Here is an 18,294-nt window from a genome sequence, read left to right as displayed (position 1 = left end):
TTGTCTGATCACTGGTTCTATTCCCAAATGCTTAGGACAGCACAGTCAGCCCTCTGTATTTGCAGGATCTGTAGCCACATATTCAACCAACTGCAGATAGAAAATTTCATCTAAACTGAACATGAACAGACTTCTTTTTTCCTTGTCATTATTCCTAAACTATAAAATGACTATTTACATGACATTTATATTGTATTAATTATAAGTTATCTAGAGATGATGTGAAGTATATAGGAGAATTGTGTAAACTACATGCAAGTATCACGCCTTTTTTAAAAAAGCTTATTTAATTTATTTATGTATATGTTGTGCTGAGGGTCGAACCCAGTGCCTTACATGTGCTAGGCAAACACTCTACCTCTGAACTACAACCTCAGCTCAATATATCGTGTCTTTTTATATAAGGGACTTGAGTATTCTCAGATTTTAGTATCCTCTGGGGGGTCCTGGAACCAACCCTCCATAGGTACCACGGGATGACTATACCTCGCATATAATAGGCACTCAGTAAATATTTGTTGAATGAATGAGGAATGAAGCCTTCGATGTATAAGGATTTAGAGGTTTCCAGCAAGTGCAAAGTCACTAGGCACATGAGTCAGAGCAGCCAGAGAGGGCCCCCATCCCTCCTGGCCTCCGGGTCCTGGTGCTCAGTCCCCTCACTCACCCAGGTGACAGCTCATGCTCTCTCCTTGGCTCCTTCCTTTCTGCAATTTCTGGGTCTTTCCAGGGCACCTGTCCTCCTGTCCCTCAGGTAGCTTTATACCTAGATCTGTGCCCTGGAGCCGCCCAGGAGGGAGGGAGGGGAGTACACCCTGGAGAGAGGGGGCGGGCAGTGGACAGGGTCCTGGCAAAGAATGAGGCAGACCCAGTTAGGGGAAGGGACAAGGAGAGGTTTGGGAGGGACCCAGAAGAGGGTATATATTTCAGGCCAGGTGGCCTGGGACTCAGGGTACAGAAGACTCCCATGCAGGAAATAGACAGGGATGAGGACACTGAGTTGACACCCTGGACTCCTACAAACCCCAAACTCAACCTTAAACCTTGGTGGCTGGGAAGGAGCGGGCAAGGGCGGGGAGGGGATTATGGGGGACAAAGGGGCCGCCCTGCTCCCTGCTGCTCTGCACGTCCTGGGATCCAGTTTCCCCTGAGGAGGCGGGCCCCCTGCTCCGCCCACAGGGACCCAGGCATTGGGCGCTGGCTCCCAAAGAGTTTGGAAAAGGGTCAGGAGGAGTGGTGTAGGGGCAACATCATCCAAAAGCAGGTGCACCCTTGGACACAGGAGCACACACACGTCCACACACGCATAGGCACGCGGACACACAGCAGACCTGAATGCACAATTTCATGCATTCGTTCATGAGTAGTCCTGGACCCTACTGTGTGCCAGTCCTTCTTCTAAGTGCTGGGACAGAACAGGGAACAAAACAGACAAAAATTCCGTTGTCTTGGAGCCAACAGTGGAGCTGTATGTGGGGCTGGGCCTCACCCAAGAAGGCAGGAAAACCCCCATCAGACCAGGACTATGCATGTTACACATCCCGAGACTCAGACAAATGAATGCTCCTGTGTACACAGATGCACACTGACATGTGAATACATGCTGCACACCTGGAGATTTGGCCAGAGATACCTGCACAGAGCAGACGTGAGCACATGGAGCACACACGTCATGCCTGTACACATGCATACAGACACACATGCGGCAGAGGAGCAGGAGTCCTGGATCTAGCCACATCTCAGTCTCTGATAGCCAAGGAGAGATCCTGTCCCCTGCCAGGCAGAACACACAGGGACACACACACACACACACACACACACACACACACACATTTGAGGTCCTCCTCTCCAAGGAGCCTTGAGGCAGAGGGGCAAGACTGGGAAGAGAAGCTGGGTTTAGGTCCCTGCCCAGAGCTATCCCAACAGTGATTCAGAGTGATCAGTAGGATCCCACCCTGACTCCATCCAGGGGGTAGAATACTGCTTCTCCCTACTGCTCAGGTAAGGGGGTGACGTGAAGAAAGAGGTACCCTACATTTATTCAACAGATATAACCCAACACTCACTCTGTGTGCCATTAGAATGAACAGAAGGGCAGGTGAAGTCCGTCCTCACAGGGTACGTGTTCCCATGGGGGAAACCAACAATAAACATGTGAACTAATAAAAACCAATAATACTTCCTAAAATGACAAGGGCTAGGAAGGAGCCAAAGGGAGTTGATGTGATTAGCCGGGGGTTGTTGGGAGGAGACTTAACTAAGGAGCCAAAAGCCAGAAAGGGCAGCTACTTACCTGAAGTCACACAGCAAATCCAGGGCCGATCCTAGGCTCTATTCCCCAGCTTGGGGCTAGAGGTGGGATGTCCCAGATCTGAACTGTGAGCTGAAGGAGGGAGTAGGTTAAGGATAAAGATGGTTCTGAGTTGGGGTTTTCTAAAAAGCATCTCTAAGGCTGGGGGCTGCCAGGCTGGCAGGTAGGGCCTGTGCTGGGCAGACGGTGATGTCAGGGGATTAGAGTAGCCCCATTGAGTGGGTGCACTGAGGCGTGGGCCAGGCCCTGGTGGTGGAGTATGGGGAGGAGGGGAAGAGGGAGGCAGATACTCGATCTGTGCTATTCACAGGTGGAGGTGTACGTGGGGCTGGGCCTCACCCTGCGGCAGGAAAACCCTCACCAAACCTCAGCACTGCCTGCATCTCTCAGGGGACTCACTTTCTCTCTTTGGACCTCCCGGGTGTCATTCACAGCTGAAGGAATCAGCCCCCAGGCCAGGCCCAGCTCCATTTGTCCAAAGTGAGTGTCTTGGCAGAAGTCAGTACCTCTGCCATCCTGACCTGCTCCACTCACCATGGATCCATATGTCTCCATCTATGTTCTGGTCTCACCAGGAGCTGATATCTTGGGGATCCCAATAATTTTGGAGGGAGTAGGGTTGGGTTCAAGTTCTGCATTTATTCATCACTAGCATGGACAAGTTACTTAACTTCTTTGAACCTACTTTTTCTTTTTACCTTATCTGGAAACAGGGATGATAACTCCCGCCTCACAAACCCTTGCTGACTCCACACACCAAGTGCCTTGCTCCCTGCTGTGAGCACACCCCCCCCACCCCCATCTCTTGGGGATTCTCCAGTAGTGCAGAATGCTCCCAAGCAATGGCAAAACTCTCAATATCCCACCACCTTATGTTTCTGAGCCCAGTCCCTGTCCCATCCATACATGTAATCTCAAGAGATCCAATGCCCAGCTATCCCCAGGACCCCCAAGCATGACCCCAACATCATCCAGAAACCACATAATGAAGACAATTCAGAATACATATATATGAACTCGAAATCAGGCACAGTGATGCACACCTGTAATCACAGCTACTCTGAAGGCAGAGGAAGGAGGATCACAATTTGGAGGCCAGCCTGAGCAACTTAGTGAGACCCTGCCTCAAAATAAAATAAAAAGGATTGGATTGGGGTATAGATCATGGTAGAGAACTTGTTTGGCATGCTCTAGGCCCTATTCCATCCCCAGTACCGCGAAACAAGCAAAAAAGATACCCTATCCCAGACAGTAACTCCAACCCTGTTCCTATTCCTGACTGTAGATCGTTCCCCTACCCAAGGTGTAAGCATAGCTTGACAGCTTTCAGAAATAAGCAAGGCAGGTACAGAAAGCAAAGAAGTTGGTGGTTGCTCAAATAGGACAGAAGAAAAATAAAGAGCAAGTTTCCTTGTCCCCTTCTAGCACCCTATCGCTTTACTATCCCCAGTGCCCTCAGAGGTTTTGATTTCTTTTTTTTTTTAAATTTTTAATATTTATTTTTTAGTTCTCGGCGGACACAACATCTTTGTTGGTATGTGGTGCTGAGGATGGAACCCGGGCCGCACGCATGCCAGGCGAGGGCGCTACCGCTTGAGCCACATCCCCAGCCCCAGGTTTTGATTTCTTAATCTGACCTTCAAGGCCTTTGGTCCCCTTGTCCCTGGTACAGCCTTGAGCCTCTTCTTTGGCTGTTCCCCACTTCTCCAGCCACACAATTTACTCAGCTTCTGCTGAACACCAGGCCTTTGCTCATGTCATTGCCAGTGTAGAAATCTCTCCTGCTCTCCTTCACCTGACTTAACCCTCACATCTGAACCTCCCACTTGGGTTTTATCTCCCCTGTCTCCCTTGCCTCCAGCTACATTGAGGGATTCTTCTGGGCTCCCAGACCCCTGTTTCACCCCTGTCCATTTACTGGTCACCCTGCCTTGACATTCTATCTCTTGACAGTTTCTCTCCTCTACCAGACCGAAGGCGGTTCCTTTCATCTCCAAGTCCCTAGCACTAGGCCATGCACAAAGACAAGATCTCAGTGGTGCGGAAAGAAGAAAGACAAGGAAGTAATGATTCCAACTCAGGGTGCTGCCAAGCCATGTCCAGGGGTCTGATCTGTTGAAAAGAATGCCTGGCCTCAGGAAATGTCCATGTTAGCTCTCCTTCTGATGGGGTGGTGGGCCAGAGACAGCTAGTGTGAGGCATAGAAGAGAGATCCTAATGTTGCGATCATCAGAGTGAGGAGCCCAACCCACTCCACTTGGGAACTCCATGAACCTGCTCAAGCACCCTTCCAGAGACAGGGAGATGCAAATAAGACTGAGAGGGGCCCTGCTCTCCTGCAGCACACAGCCTTGCAGATTAGCTTTCTTCTTAATCATTGTCATTATTGTCACCAATGTTTTGTTTTGTTTTTAAGATAGAGGGGATGAGAGAGAGAGAGAGAGAGAATTTTTTAATATTTATTTTTTAGTTATTGGTGGACACAACACCATTGTTTGTATGTGGTGCTGAGGATCGAACCCGGGCCGCACGCACGCTACCGCTTGAGCCACATCCCCAGCCCACCAATGTTTATTTATTTATTTGTTTGTTTGTTTGCTTGCTTGCATATTTATTTATTTATTTTAGAGTGAAAAGTAAAAGGCTTTATTAAAGGACAGCAGAGAAGACTCCCCCCGCCCCCAGGAAGAAAGGGATCTCACCAATGTTCATTTGTTGTTGTTGCTGTTGTACTGTGATTTAACCCAGCTTGCTCTACCACTGAGCTACATCCCAGCCCTTTAAAAAATTATTTTTAATTTTTTAAAAATGTTTGAGATGGAGTCTCGCTAAGTTGCTAAGGCTGGCCTCCAACTTTGATCTTCCAACATTAGCCTTCTGAGTTGCTAGGATTACAGCTGTGCTGCCACAGTACCAGACCATCATCAGTAACATTTCTTTATATATATATAGTAGATGGACACAATGCCTTTACTTTTATTTATTTTTATGTGGTGTTGAGGATTAAACACAGGGCCTCACACATACTAGGCAAGCCCTCTACCACTGAGCCCCAGCCCCAGCCCATCACTAACATTTCTTGAGTGCTTACTACAGTCCCAGAGTTGCCCTAAGCTATTCCTCTATATTTATTCATTTCTTTCTTTCTTTCTTGTTTTCATGCTAGGAAAGCACTTTATCAACTGAGCTATATCCCAGGTCCCTCATGTTTTCTTTACTTAACCCTTTGAAGTATAGTATTGTTTCCCCATTTTATAGATGAATATATTGAAGCACAGCAAGGTTATGTGATGAGGTCAACATCGCACAGCCAACAGGAAGCAGTGCTAGGGCTAGGTTTTGAACCCAAGCTCTGCAGTTGGGACTCTTTACCATTATGACTATTTCTAACTTCTGGGCCTTATGCTTGCCAGACTTTGAGCCCTTTCCATGGTCTTTGTCGCCCTGGATTCCCCTCAGGGTTATGTGACAAGGACCTGTCATTTCTACTTCTCAGATGAGATATAAGGTAAGGAAAATAATAACTTTTTTTAGCCTCTGTTATTCTACCTGTCACTATACACACATATATGATCTCACTTAATCATTTTTATATTTTTTAATTCATTTAAATTTTTTTTCACAATGCTATGCATAGAACCCAGGGTCTCACACATGCTAGATAAGTGCTCTACCACTAATATATATCCCCAGCTCATTTAATCCTATAACAATCCCGAGATTTGTGGTCATATTCACAGTTTTTTCCCCCTGTGGTATTGGGGATCAAACCCAGGGCCTCCCACACTGATTTATCACCAAGCCACATCCCCATCCCTGTTATCCCCTCTTTTACAGATGGGGGTCCAGAAAGGTTGGGGACTTTCCAAGATGACTCAGAGAAGGAGCTGTAGAGGACTTGAACTCAAGTCTGGTGCCAGGTTTCTGTTCTCGCTACTAAAAGGCTCAGGGGTCACTCCAGTTGAACTGGGCTGACTGGGCTGCACAAAATAACCACACAAGAGACACAAATACCTTTTTCTTTGGGGTCGCTGTGACACTCCTCTGACCTTAAGGGTCCGCAGAAAGAGAGACAGCGAGAGCATGTGCTGAACCCTTTTATTGAGGAGAAGCTATTCAAATGAGGCAAGGGGTCAGGTTTCAGGGGGCTGAGTCTATCTTCATGATGTCCACTGTCAGCAGGTTGACTGACACCTGGGTAGGCCACACTCAAGGGCACAGTAAGAGAAGGGGACACACCCAAGGCACTTCCATGGAAGATTCTATCCTAAACAGGGCAAGGAGTTATATTACAAAGGAACAGGAGAGCATAGCTTCACCCATGGGGCTGTAGCAAGACACACTGACCCTTGAACCCAAGAAGGGTGGGGAAAGCTCTGCCACATTTCTGTGACTGAGCGCCTCAACACCCAGCTGGGGAGTGTAACCCAGTCACGTGCAAGGTTGGTCTCCCACAGTCTGGCTCTAGGGATTGAACAGCTCCCTACCATCCCAAGATGTAGCTCTTTTGCTGTCTCAAAGTGTGCAACACAATTTGTTCCCAGGTTGGGGACACATGGTTGGACACCATAATGATAAATTTGGGGACACAGATATGGCAGTGATTAGCACACTTCCTAACCCAGCCTTTGGCAACTTGGGAGATCCAGACAAGTTTTTACGCCTTCTTCATGAGCAACCCTATGATCATAGAGATCGATGGGAGATTGGGGCACCATTCAGCAATTACACATGAATGGCCACTGGGTGACCTGAATTTCCCACAGAAATGTCACTTGAGCAGAATCTAATCAGATGAGTAGACTTTACTGAATAAAACTACCCTCAAACTATATTAAATAAAACACTGTGGTGTGGGCTTGGTGGTATGTATCCTAGTCCTAGTTACAGGGGAGGCTGAGACAGGAGGATTGCTTGAGCCCAGAAGTATGAGGTCAGCCCAAGCAATCTAATGAGACTCTATTTCCAAACAAAAACAAAAACAACTGTGTGATAATGATGTACAACTAGACAAGCAGATCAATGAAACAGCATTGAAAGACCAGGAACAGACCCATGTATACATATAGGCACTCAGAATGTGATAAAAGTAACACTACAGGGCTGGGGTTGTGGCTCCTTGGCAAAGCGCTTGCCTATCATGTGTGAGGCACCGGGTTCGATCCTCAGCACCACATAACAATAAATAAATAATTAAAGTTACGTCCATCTACAACTAAAAAAAAAAAAAAATTTAAGTAACATTTCAGGGGCTGGGGTTCAGTGGTAGAGTGCTCGCCTAGCATGTGTGAGGCCCTGGGTTTAATCCTCAGCACCACATAAAAATAAATAAATAAAATAAAGATTAAAAAAAAGTAACACTTCAAATATGGGAGGATAAGAATACACTATTTTTTAAAGGGACACACACACACACACACACACACACACACACACACAAGCACCATGTGGGTCATGGTGGTGCACACCTGTAATCCTAGCTACTCCTGAGGCTGAGGCCGAAGGATTGCAAGTTCAAAACCAGCCTAGGCAACGTAGTGATACTCCCTGAGTAATAAAAGGTTTGGGGCTGTAGCTCAGTGGTAGAACATTCCTAGGTCCAATCCCTAGTACCACAAACAACAACTAAAAGGCACTGGAACAGCTAGAAAGTGATGTGGAAAAATTTAATTAGATCCCATAGAGAATACAGCTGGTGCCCCACCCAGATCCAAGGCACCCACAGTGCACTCTCCCCAGCTGGTATGGGTGTTGGTTGCTAATGGCTCACAGCTACCTCCCTCTGCCTTGGACCGAGAAACTCACCTTCTAGCAAAGGCAACATGGTGGAGGACACACTACCATTTGCTGCATGTCCAGAAGCCTTTGGCCTGTTGGGGTGGTGGGTCACCCTTTGGAAGGCACAGCTGGAGAGGTCAGCATGGGGAGAACACAGTGCCATCTTTTAGAAGGCTTAAACTCAGGGACTGTTTTATGATGAAGGTACATGGGTCTGGGAGCCAAGGGGTGGAAGTGGGAGTGGCCCCACATACTACCTCTCTCTGTGATCCCCTCTTAGGGAATTTGTGCTTCCAGTGCTTCCCAACTTTGAGCTCTGTAGGTCTAGAGAGTTAATCTCCTGGTTCCCAGAAGTAGGGAGGGGTAATGCTAGCAGGGGACATGGAAGGAGTTCCATAATATTTTGAACGTTGGGACCAACAAGCAAAGAAAGGGCTTGCTGTAACTGGCAGGGTACTAGGCCACGGCCATGGTCATCACCAGTAGTAGGAGTGTGGTTAGCAATTAGGCAGGCCACTGGAACATTTCTAGATACCCATGCTGAGCTTTATTTGTAAATGGTCAAGTACAGTTAGTCCTCTAGATTCATGGGTTCTGTCTACGACTGAAGATTGAAAGTATTCAAACCAAAAATAATTATATATGTACTGAACATGTACAGACTTGTAAAAAAAAAATTATTTCCTAAATGGTACACTATGATAACTATTTGCATCTCATTTACATTGTACTATTATAATTCATCTAGTGATAATTGAAAGTATATGGGAGATGTGCATAGGTTATATGAAAATATCAGGCTGTTTTATGCAAGGGCCTCAGAATTACAACTTAAGCATCCTCAGACTTTAGTGTCTGCAGGGGTTCTGGACAACTCCCTGTGAATACCAAAGGATGATTATGTGGTACACAAGCATGCTATATGACATAAATTATGTGTATGTTCTATTTGCATATGAGAACCAATCAGTGTCTCAGAATCACAACAATGAAATATATAAGTGAAAACTGAAACTGAAAGCTGAATGAATATACAAATTCTAAAACTGTTGCATATCGACTATGTTTTTTAAAAATATATTTATATTTTAGTTATAGGTGGACACAATATTTTTATTTTACTTTATGTGATGCTGAGGATTGAACCCAGTGCCTCACGCGTGCTAGGTGAGCGCTCTACCACTGAGTGACAATCCCAGCCCTTGACTATGTTTTAATTGTTAGAAAATATAGAGGGGCTGGGGATGTGAGAAAATATAGAGGGGCTGGGGATGTGGCTCAAGGGGTAGCACGCTCGCCTGGCATGCGTGCGACCCGGGTTCGATCCTCAGCACCACATACCAACAAAGATGTTGTGTCCGCGGAGAACTGAAAAATAAATATTAAAAAAATTCTCTCTCTCTCCTCTCTCACTCTCTCTTTAAAAAAAAAAAAAAGAAAGAAAATATAGAAATATGAACATTTCAATTGGGGAAAGATAATTATATTTATGGAAAAGAAAAAAGAAAAGGAAGAAAGGAAGGAATAGAATAGAATAGAAAAGCAGCCAGCCATAGGAAGCAGATGACCTCTGACTCCTGCTCCCTAAACCAAAGCAAGTGCAGGTCATTCTAGTAGAGAGAGCTTCCATCAGCAGAAAATCCTAGACTATAGAGGGTCCTAGTATCTGTAAGGGATTGGCTGGAGTTTAAGAGCTGCCTTGGCATTGGGGGAAGCTGGGCCCATATCAGAAAGGAAGAAGGCAAAATCCTAAGTGCTGCTGGTAGTGACCATTGCATAGGGACTCAGGACTCTCCATAGAGCTTTGGAAGGGCCCAGTATTATTCAGTAGGTCACAGAGTTACAGATCCTAGATTATGCAGAGACTTCATCTCAAACCCTTATCCCTAGAAAGAGGCCTAAATCTCTCTTTTCATTCTAAAGGAAGACAGCATTCTGCATCATAATTGCCTAGTGTGGGGCTTGGCATGCCAGAGGTGCTTAATATTTGTTTCATCCAGTGATAGTGAATTGTCCTTAACCAACCAGAAAGTACATATCAGAATTTCCCAAGAAGCTTTACATTATTTTATTTTTTGTGATTGTGTGTGTGTGTGTGTGTGTGTGTGTGTGTTTCTACAAATGTAATGCAGTCATTTGGGGACAGGTAATTCATTTCTTTCTTTTTTTCTACATATTGTATTGGTGCATTATAGTTGTAAATAATGGTGGGATTTGTTGTTACATATTTGTACATGAACACAAAATAATAATATAATTTGGTCAATATCATTCTCCAGTATTTTCAGTTTGAGGCAATTTGTTTCTATGTATGGTTCAGTATACAAAGAAGACAAAATGTTGAGGGTTTCCTCTCACATCTGTTTCCCAGTCCCCTAGTTCCCATCCCAGGAGTCAACAACTGCTACTGTTTTCTTCTAATATTTCAGGGAGTTTTTACATATATGTTACTAAATATGTATGTTTGATTTTTCCCTTCTTAATACGAACGGAGAACAAACCACATACAATATTCTATACCTTGCCTTTTTCACTTAATAATGTTGCTCAAAATCATTCTATACTAGTCTCATGGTGGCACACACATGTAATCTCAGCAACTTGGGAGGCTGAAGCAGGAGAATCACAAGTTTAAGCCAGCCTCAGTAACTTAGCAAGACCCTGTCTCAAAATAAAAAATGAAGGGCTGGGGATGTGGCTCAAGCAGTAGCACGCTGGCCTGGCATGTGTGCGGCCGGGTTGGATCCTCAGCACCACATACAGACAAAGATGTTGTGTCCGCCGAAAACTAAAAAATAAATATTAAAAAAAATTCTCTCTCTCTCTCTCCCTCTCTCTCTCTCAAATAAATAAATAAATAAATAAATAATGAAGAGTGCTGGGGACATAGCTCAATACCCTGGGGTTCAATCTCCAGTACTCAAAACAAGAACAACAACAAAAAACCACTACTAGTTGTTTGTTTTCTAACCACAATTTTATCTACATATCCTATTTTTACAAGAAACTGGAAAGTGATTAGAATATAAAAGTTTAAAAATTCTCAGGAGGGTTTGGGGGTTTTGCTTTGCAAAAGAAGAAAATTAACAGGGCTGGGGCTATAGCTCAATGGTATAGTGTTTGTGTAGTGTGTACAAGGCCCTGGGTTCAATCTCCAGGAAAAAATAAATAAATAAATAAAAATAACAAAGTAGAAATTTTCAGGTAATTATTCTGAATATTTCATAAATTAGCCCTTTATGTCTATATCGTCTATATCCATAGTAGATAACATGTTTTATATTACAATATAGTTTTTGTTGTTTATTATACATATAGCATAAAGTTTACCATTTTTATCATTAATAACTGAACAATTCAGTGGCATCAATTACATTAATTAATGGCATTAATTGTATAGTCATCAACCACTATATCCAGAATTTTCTCATCTTCCAAAATTTACTGAAATTCTATGCAGTAAATAACACATTTCCCTTCTCTGCCCCATACCTGGTAATTACTATTCTACTTTCTATGGCTCTGACTACTCTAGGTACCTCATACAAGAGGAATCAAATAATATTTGTCTCCTTGCATATAATTTTTTCACTTAGCTTACTGGAATCAAGGTTCATTCACATTGTAGCATGTGTCAGAATTTTCTTCCTTTTAAAGGCTGAATAATATTCCAGTGTGTGAGTATAGCACATTTTTTGTCAGTGAACACTTGAGTGGCTTCTACCTTTTGGACATTGTGAATGATGATGCTATAAACATGAATGTGCAATAATCTGTTCAAGTCCCTGCTTTCAATTCTTTTGGATATATACCCAGAAGTGGGGTTGCTGGATAATACTGCAATTGTTTAATTTTTTGCTGTTTTCCACAGTGGTTGGACTATTTTATATTCCCATTGGTAATGCACAGGGGTTCCAATTTCTCCATATTCTTGGCTAACACTTATTTTTTGGTGGTGTTGGTGATCGAAACCAGGGTCTCATGCATGCATGTTTTTTTAGTAACAACCATCCTAAAAGGGCTAATGTGTTATCTTTTTCTGTGTGTGTTTTTAAAATTGTCAATGAATCTTTTATTTATTTATATGTGATGCTCAGGATGGAACCCAGGACCTCACACATGCCTGGCAAACATTCTACTACTGAGCCACAAACCCAGACCCTCTTTGTGAATTTGATTTGCATTTCCCTAAGGATTAATGATGTTGAACATATTTTTATGTGCTTATTGGCCATTTGTAGATCTTCTCTAGAGAAATGTTTGTCTGCAACTGCATTCTTTAAAAAAATTTTTTTTAGTTGTAGTTGGACACAATATCTTTATTTACTTTTTTAATTTTAATTTTATTTTTTAATTGTACACAATATCTTTATTTTATTTTTATTTTTATGTGGTGCTGAGGATCGAACCCAGTGCCTCACATGTGTGTGGTGAGTGCTCTACCACTGAGCTACAGCCCTAGCCCTGCAATTGCATTCTTAAAAATATACACTGAAATGACTAATAAATTTATCATTTCTGTTAAAATACCTGTTCACCATAAAAATTCAAGCAAATCTTAAAAGAGCAAAGAAAAAAATCCAAAAACCACCTTATTTTACCACTTAGAAATAATAACAAACATATTAATGTTTGGTGAACATCATTCCATTTTGTTAGATAAATAACATTTTAAAATATATGACAGTCATATTATATGTCATATTTTAAAACAAAAACATTAATTATTTGAATTTAGCAGAAATAAATGGAAGTAAAACCAAAAGAACTGTGGAACTTCAGATAAATGACATTATTTCCTAGAATTCCCAGATTAAGAAAAAAGATCTTGGGTGTGGGTATAGCTGAGTGGCAGAATGCTTGATTAACATGTGTGAAGTCTTGGATTCAATCCCAGCACTGAAAACAAAAATTTTTAAATCATGGATAGTTGCATTATAATTTATTAATCACACTTTTTGGAGATGGACATTGCTACTTGGTTGTTCCCATTGGTCATTCCCAATTAATTCTTTTTTTTTTTTTTTTTTTTTTTTTTTTTTTTTTTTTTTTTTTTTTTTAAAGAGAGAGTGAGAGAGGGAGAGAGAGAGGAGAGAGAGAGAATTTTAATATTTATTTTTCAGTTATTGGCGGACACAACATCTTTGTTGGTATGTGGTGCTGAGGATCGAACCCGGGCCGCAGGCATGCCAGGCGAGCGCGCTACTGCTTGAGCCACATCCCCAGCCCCCAATTAATTCTTAATATTTTTCCCTACCTTCCTCTGTATCCAAACTTTGGCTAGTTTTATTATTACTTTTGTTTATTAATATTAATAACATTTATGCCAGGCATGGTGGTACACATTTGTAATCCTAGTGATTCAGGAGCCTGAAGCAAGCGGGTCAAAAGTTCGGGGCCAACCTTAGTAACTTAGAGACACCTGTCTCAAAAACATATATATAAAGGGCAGGGATATTGCTCAGTGGTAAAGTGGCCCTGGGTTCAATTCCCAGTATGGAAAAAAAAAAGAAAGAAAAAAAAAAAAAAAGAAAACCCCAAACAATTTATAGTATTTTCTATTATGCATTCTGACTTTTAAAATACTCAGTTTATTGATATTTACATATTTTCAATAGTAATCAATGATTTAACATTTTGACTAATCTCTTGGTTGGCTGGATTCCATCTTCAAATAGCTTTTTTCAAGAAAGGATTATGCCCTTTTCATACTATTTGGAGAAGGTTCTGTTCTGTGTTATCCCTAGTTCCTGTAAGAACATAAACCTTAAAACTATGGAACTGGGGCTGGGGTTATGACTCAGTGGAAGAGCACTTGTCTAGCACGTTTAAGGCCCTGTCTTCGATCCCCAGCACCACATAAAAAGAAATAAAATAAAGGTATTGTATTCAACTACTTCTAAAAAATAACATTAAGAAAACAAACAAACAAACAAACAAAAAACTATGGAACTATATATGGTAAGTGACAAGAAAATGACTCAGTGAGAAGTTGGTGGTCAATCCAGAGCTCAGGAATCAACAAGCAAGGTTCCTCAAAAGCCATATATATCTGGTAAGTGAAAATTTCAGACACCTAAATTCTTTTTTCTATTTTTAACTGTGATTTTTTTTTTTTTTAAAGAGAGAGTGAGAGAGAAAGAATTTCTAATATTTATTTTCTAGTTCTCGGCGGACACAACATCTTTGTTGGTATGTGGTGCTGAGGATCGAACCCGGGTCGCACGCATGCCAGGCGAGCGCGCTACCGCTTGAGCCACATCCCCAGCCCCTAACTGTGATTTTTTAAAAAAGTGTAATATATGGCTGGCAAACCAGCTCAGTGATAGATCACTTGCCATGTGTGAGGCCCTGGGTTCCATCCCAGCAATCAGCATTTCAACAACAAAAGAAACAAACAAAAAACGCTAAATAAAATTCACCATTTTCAAATGGGCAATTTTAGCCAGGTATGGTAGCATACACCTATAATTCCAGCAGCTTAGGAGGCTGAAGCAGGAGGATTTCAAGTTCAAATCCAGCCTGGGTAATTTAGCAAGGCCCTAAGCAATTTAGCAAGACCGTCTCTAAATAAAAAGGGCTAGGGATGTGGCTCAGTGGTTAAGCACCCCTGGATTCAATCACTGGTACCAAAAAAAAAAAAAAAAAAGTATTTAATTTGCTGGGATATAGCTTAGTAGTGAAATGCTTGCCTTGTAGGTGTGAAGCCCTAGGTTTGATCCCTAGTTCCAAAACAGAAAACAAACAAAAAAAGAAACCCCAATTCCCCCCACCAAAAAAAAAAAAAAAAAGTAATTATGTGCTTGGTTTGTAGTTTAGTGGTAGAGCACTTGCTTAGCAGGGCAAGGCACTGGATTCAATCCCTAGCACTGCAAAGAAAAAAATATACTCAATTATTATACTTCTATTTTTGTTGTTGTTGTTGTTTAGACCAAATTTTATTTTAATTAATAAGCTTGCCAGTAGAACAGATGGAAAGGATAGGAGTTAAATCTGGTTCAAGGTTCAAGAAGTGTTAATTTTTTTTTTTAATATTATTGATTTTATTTTTTTAAATACACGACAATGGAATGCATTACAATTCTTATTCACATATAGAGCACAATTTTTCATATCTTTATATATAAAGTACATTCACGCCAATTCATACCTTTATACATGCACTTTGTTTTGTTTTTGCATTACAATTATATATATATGCCACAATTTTTCGTGTCTCTGTTTGTATATAAAGTATGTTAACACCCAATTCAAGTCTTCATACTTGTAAATACTTTGGATAATGATGTTCATCACATTCCACTGTCCTTGCTAATCCCCTGCCCCCTCCCTTTCCCTCCCACCTCTTCCCTATCTAGAATTCATCTATTCCTCCATTGCTCTCCCTCCCTACTCCACTAAGAGTCAGCCTCCTTATATCAGAGAAAACATTTGGCATTTGTTTTTTTTGGGATTGGCTGACTTCACTTAGCATTGTCTTCTCCAATGCCATCCATTTATCTGAAAATGCCATGATTTTATTCTCTTTTAATGCAGAATAAAATTCTATTGTGTATAAATGTCACTTTTTTTAATCCATTCATCCACTGAAGGGCAGCTAGATTGGCTCCCAGTTTAACTATTGTGAATTGTACGGCTATAAACATTGATGTGGCTGTGTCCCTGTAGTATGCTGTTTTTAAGTCCTTTGGGTATAGTCCCAGGAGACAGATAGCTGGGTCAAATGGTAGTTCCATTCCCAGATTTCCAAGGAATCTCCATACTGCTTTCCATATTGGCTGCACCAATTTGCAGTCCCACCAGCAATGTAAAAGTGTGCCTTTTCCCCCACATCCTCGCCAACACTTAATGTTGTTTGCCTTCATAATAGCTGCCATTCTGACTGGAGTTGTTACTGCTGTTGACCTGTGACGAGTCCTTGCTTCCCCAATGTTGAAGAATAACACCAGAGAAGCATGCTGAGGCAAGGTCAGAGTGGAAAGTAGAAGTTTATTAAAGGACAGCAGAAAAGACTTCTCCCGGAGGAAGAAGGGAACCCAAGAGATGGAATCCATGGAAGTGCGGTAGTGATGGAATGTAGGTGGGAAGGCCCTAAGGGTGGGGCACAGGTGGGCCAAAGGAGTAATCTTCATTAACATTTCTTTGGGATGGGCTCTGGGCCTTGGGGCATTAACATTCCAAGAGTTGTTCTGCTTTTCCTGGAATTCATTCTCAACATGGCCTCCATTTTGGATCTTACTCGATATTAGACCCGATTTACCTAACTACACTGACTTCCTAACTTTAAATCTGGCTTCAGTGTGAGATGATGTGCATTTCTCTGATTGCTGGAGATGATGAGCATTTTTTCATATATTTTTGATTAGCTGTGATAGAATGTCCTGGGTTCAATACCCAGTACTGAAAAAAACTAATCTTAGCATGAATGCGCCATTCCAGCTCCTGAATTCAATGCATGCATTTAGTTCCAAGACAGCAGTTTTAAATAAGGCAGTTGTCCTCCTTTTAGTAGCTTCTGCCTGAAGACTGGAAGGCATGAACTGTTTCTGAAATTGATCTGCAGCGCCTTCACCCTATGTGATTTCCTATGTGGTTTCACATAGGAAACCACCATTATCAAATGGCCTTAGCCATCCTTCAAAAGGTTAAGACCAAACACATAAGTAAGACATAGAACATCACTTTTTGTTATTTTGTGGTACTGAGGATTGAATTCAGGAGCACTTTACCACTGAGCTACATCCCCAGTTCTTTTTCACTTTTTGAGACAAGGTCTCACTTATTTGCTGAAACTGGCCTTGAGCTTGCAATCCTCCTGCCTGGGCATCCCAGTGCCCTATTTTGTATTTTTGAGATAGGGTCTTGTTAATTGCTTAGGGCCAAAGTTGGGGAGGCTGTCCTTGAACTTTCCATCTTTTTGCGCATAAGCGTGTACCACCTTTCTAGGCTGTTTTGTCTTTATATTTCAATGTTAATGTGGCTCCATTATAGTCATGTTAACTTATATTTTAAGCATACAAACAATATCTGCTCATGGTACACATTTCACGTATGAATATATATATATATTGCAGTGCTGGGGACATGCAGTGTCTCACACATGCTAGATAAATGCTCTATTGCTGAGCTTTACCCTTATCCTTTTCTGTATCTTTACATGCAACCTCTTTATGTTACCCTCTACCCACCCAGCTGCAGGTGCAGGCACAGTACCCAGTACTGAAAGGCTATATACAGTATAAAAATTGGTCTTTGGCATCAATAAGCTTATTCTGGTGGTCTCCATTGATGGGAATGGGCCCCACAAAGATTATGCTAGGTCTCAAGCAAGCAGGGTGAAGACTGGGAGAAACCAGGGAGCATGTGTCTTTTCCAAAAGAGATAGCCACTGCTCAGCTACAGCTGTTTCTTATTCAAGGAATGCAGACCCAGCACTGGTAGATTTCAGGATTTTTCAAGAGAAACTAGAAATCCATTTTTGCAAAAGAAATTTGCTGTTGCTATCTATACTAAACTAAAAACACATAGCTGGATTTGAGCAGTCTATGGCTATTGTAGTAGTTCTGAGCATGGTCTCTGGTTTTAAATTCTGGCCCTACCATTCATCTGTTGTGTAAAGTTGAGGGCCCCAATTCTCTTCATCTATAAAATGGGGTTCTACCCTTATAGAATGGGGTTCTACCCTTATAGGCGTCCGAGCTTTCCTAGGATTCTTATGTGGATCAAATGAGATGCTGAAAGCCCTTAGTAACATAAAGCTTACAGGTTACAGTGATTGAATAGATTTCATATGAAGATAACAGGAAAGTTCATTGGGACAGTGGCATTTAGGGATCAGAAGATTAAACAGTGAACTGGGTGGAGACGTGAGAGGGAGGTGGCAAAGGGCATAACAAGTCCAAGAAATGCACTTGAGAAAGCCCTCATTAAAGTAATGAGGATAGACAGCAGACAGGCAATTCTGTGGAAGCCAAGAATTTCCTGACTTCTGACAGTGCGAGCTGCAAGGAACCTCAGTTCAGCTTAAGTCTAGTCTCTGCAAACTTGGGACTTTACACTACGTTGGCCAGCGTTAACTTCCCTGACAAAACCACACCCACCAAGTCTTCTGCAGGGCCCCCAAAGGCAGAAGAGAGAGGGAAGCAGAGGGGGCTGGTTTGGGGTCAGCAGTGAGCAGTTTTCTAGACTGAGGAAGATCTAGAAGG

This window comes from Ictidomys tridecemlineatus, chromosome 10 (assembly GCF_052094955.1).
Source record: "Ictidomys tridecemlineatus isolate mIctTri1 chromosome 10, mIctTri1.hap1, whole genome shotgun sequence".
In the NCBI taxonomy this organism is placed as follows: Eukaryota; Metazoa; Chordata; class Mammalia; order Rodentia; family Sciuridae; genus Ictidomys; species Ictidomys tridecemlineatus.
This window is presented reverse-complemented; position numbering follows the sequence as displayed.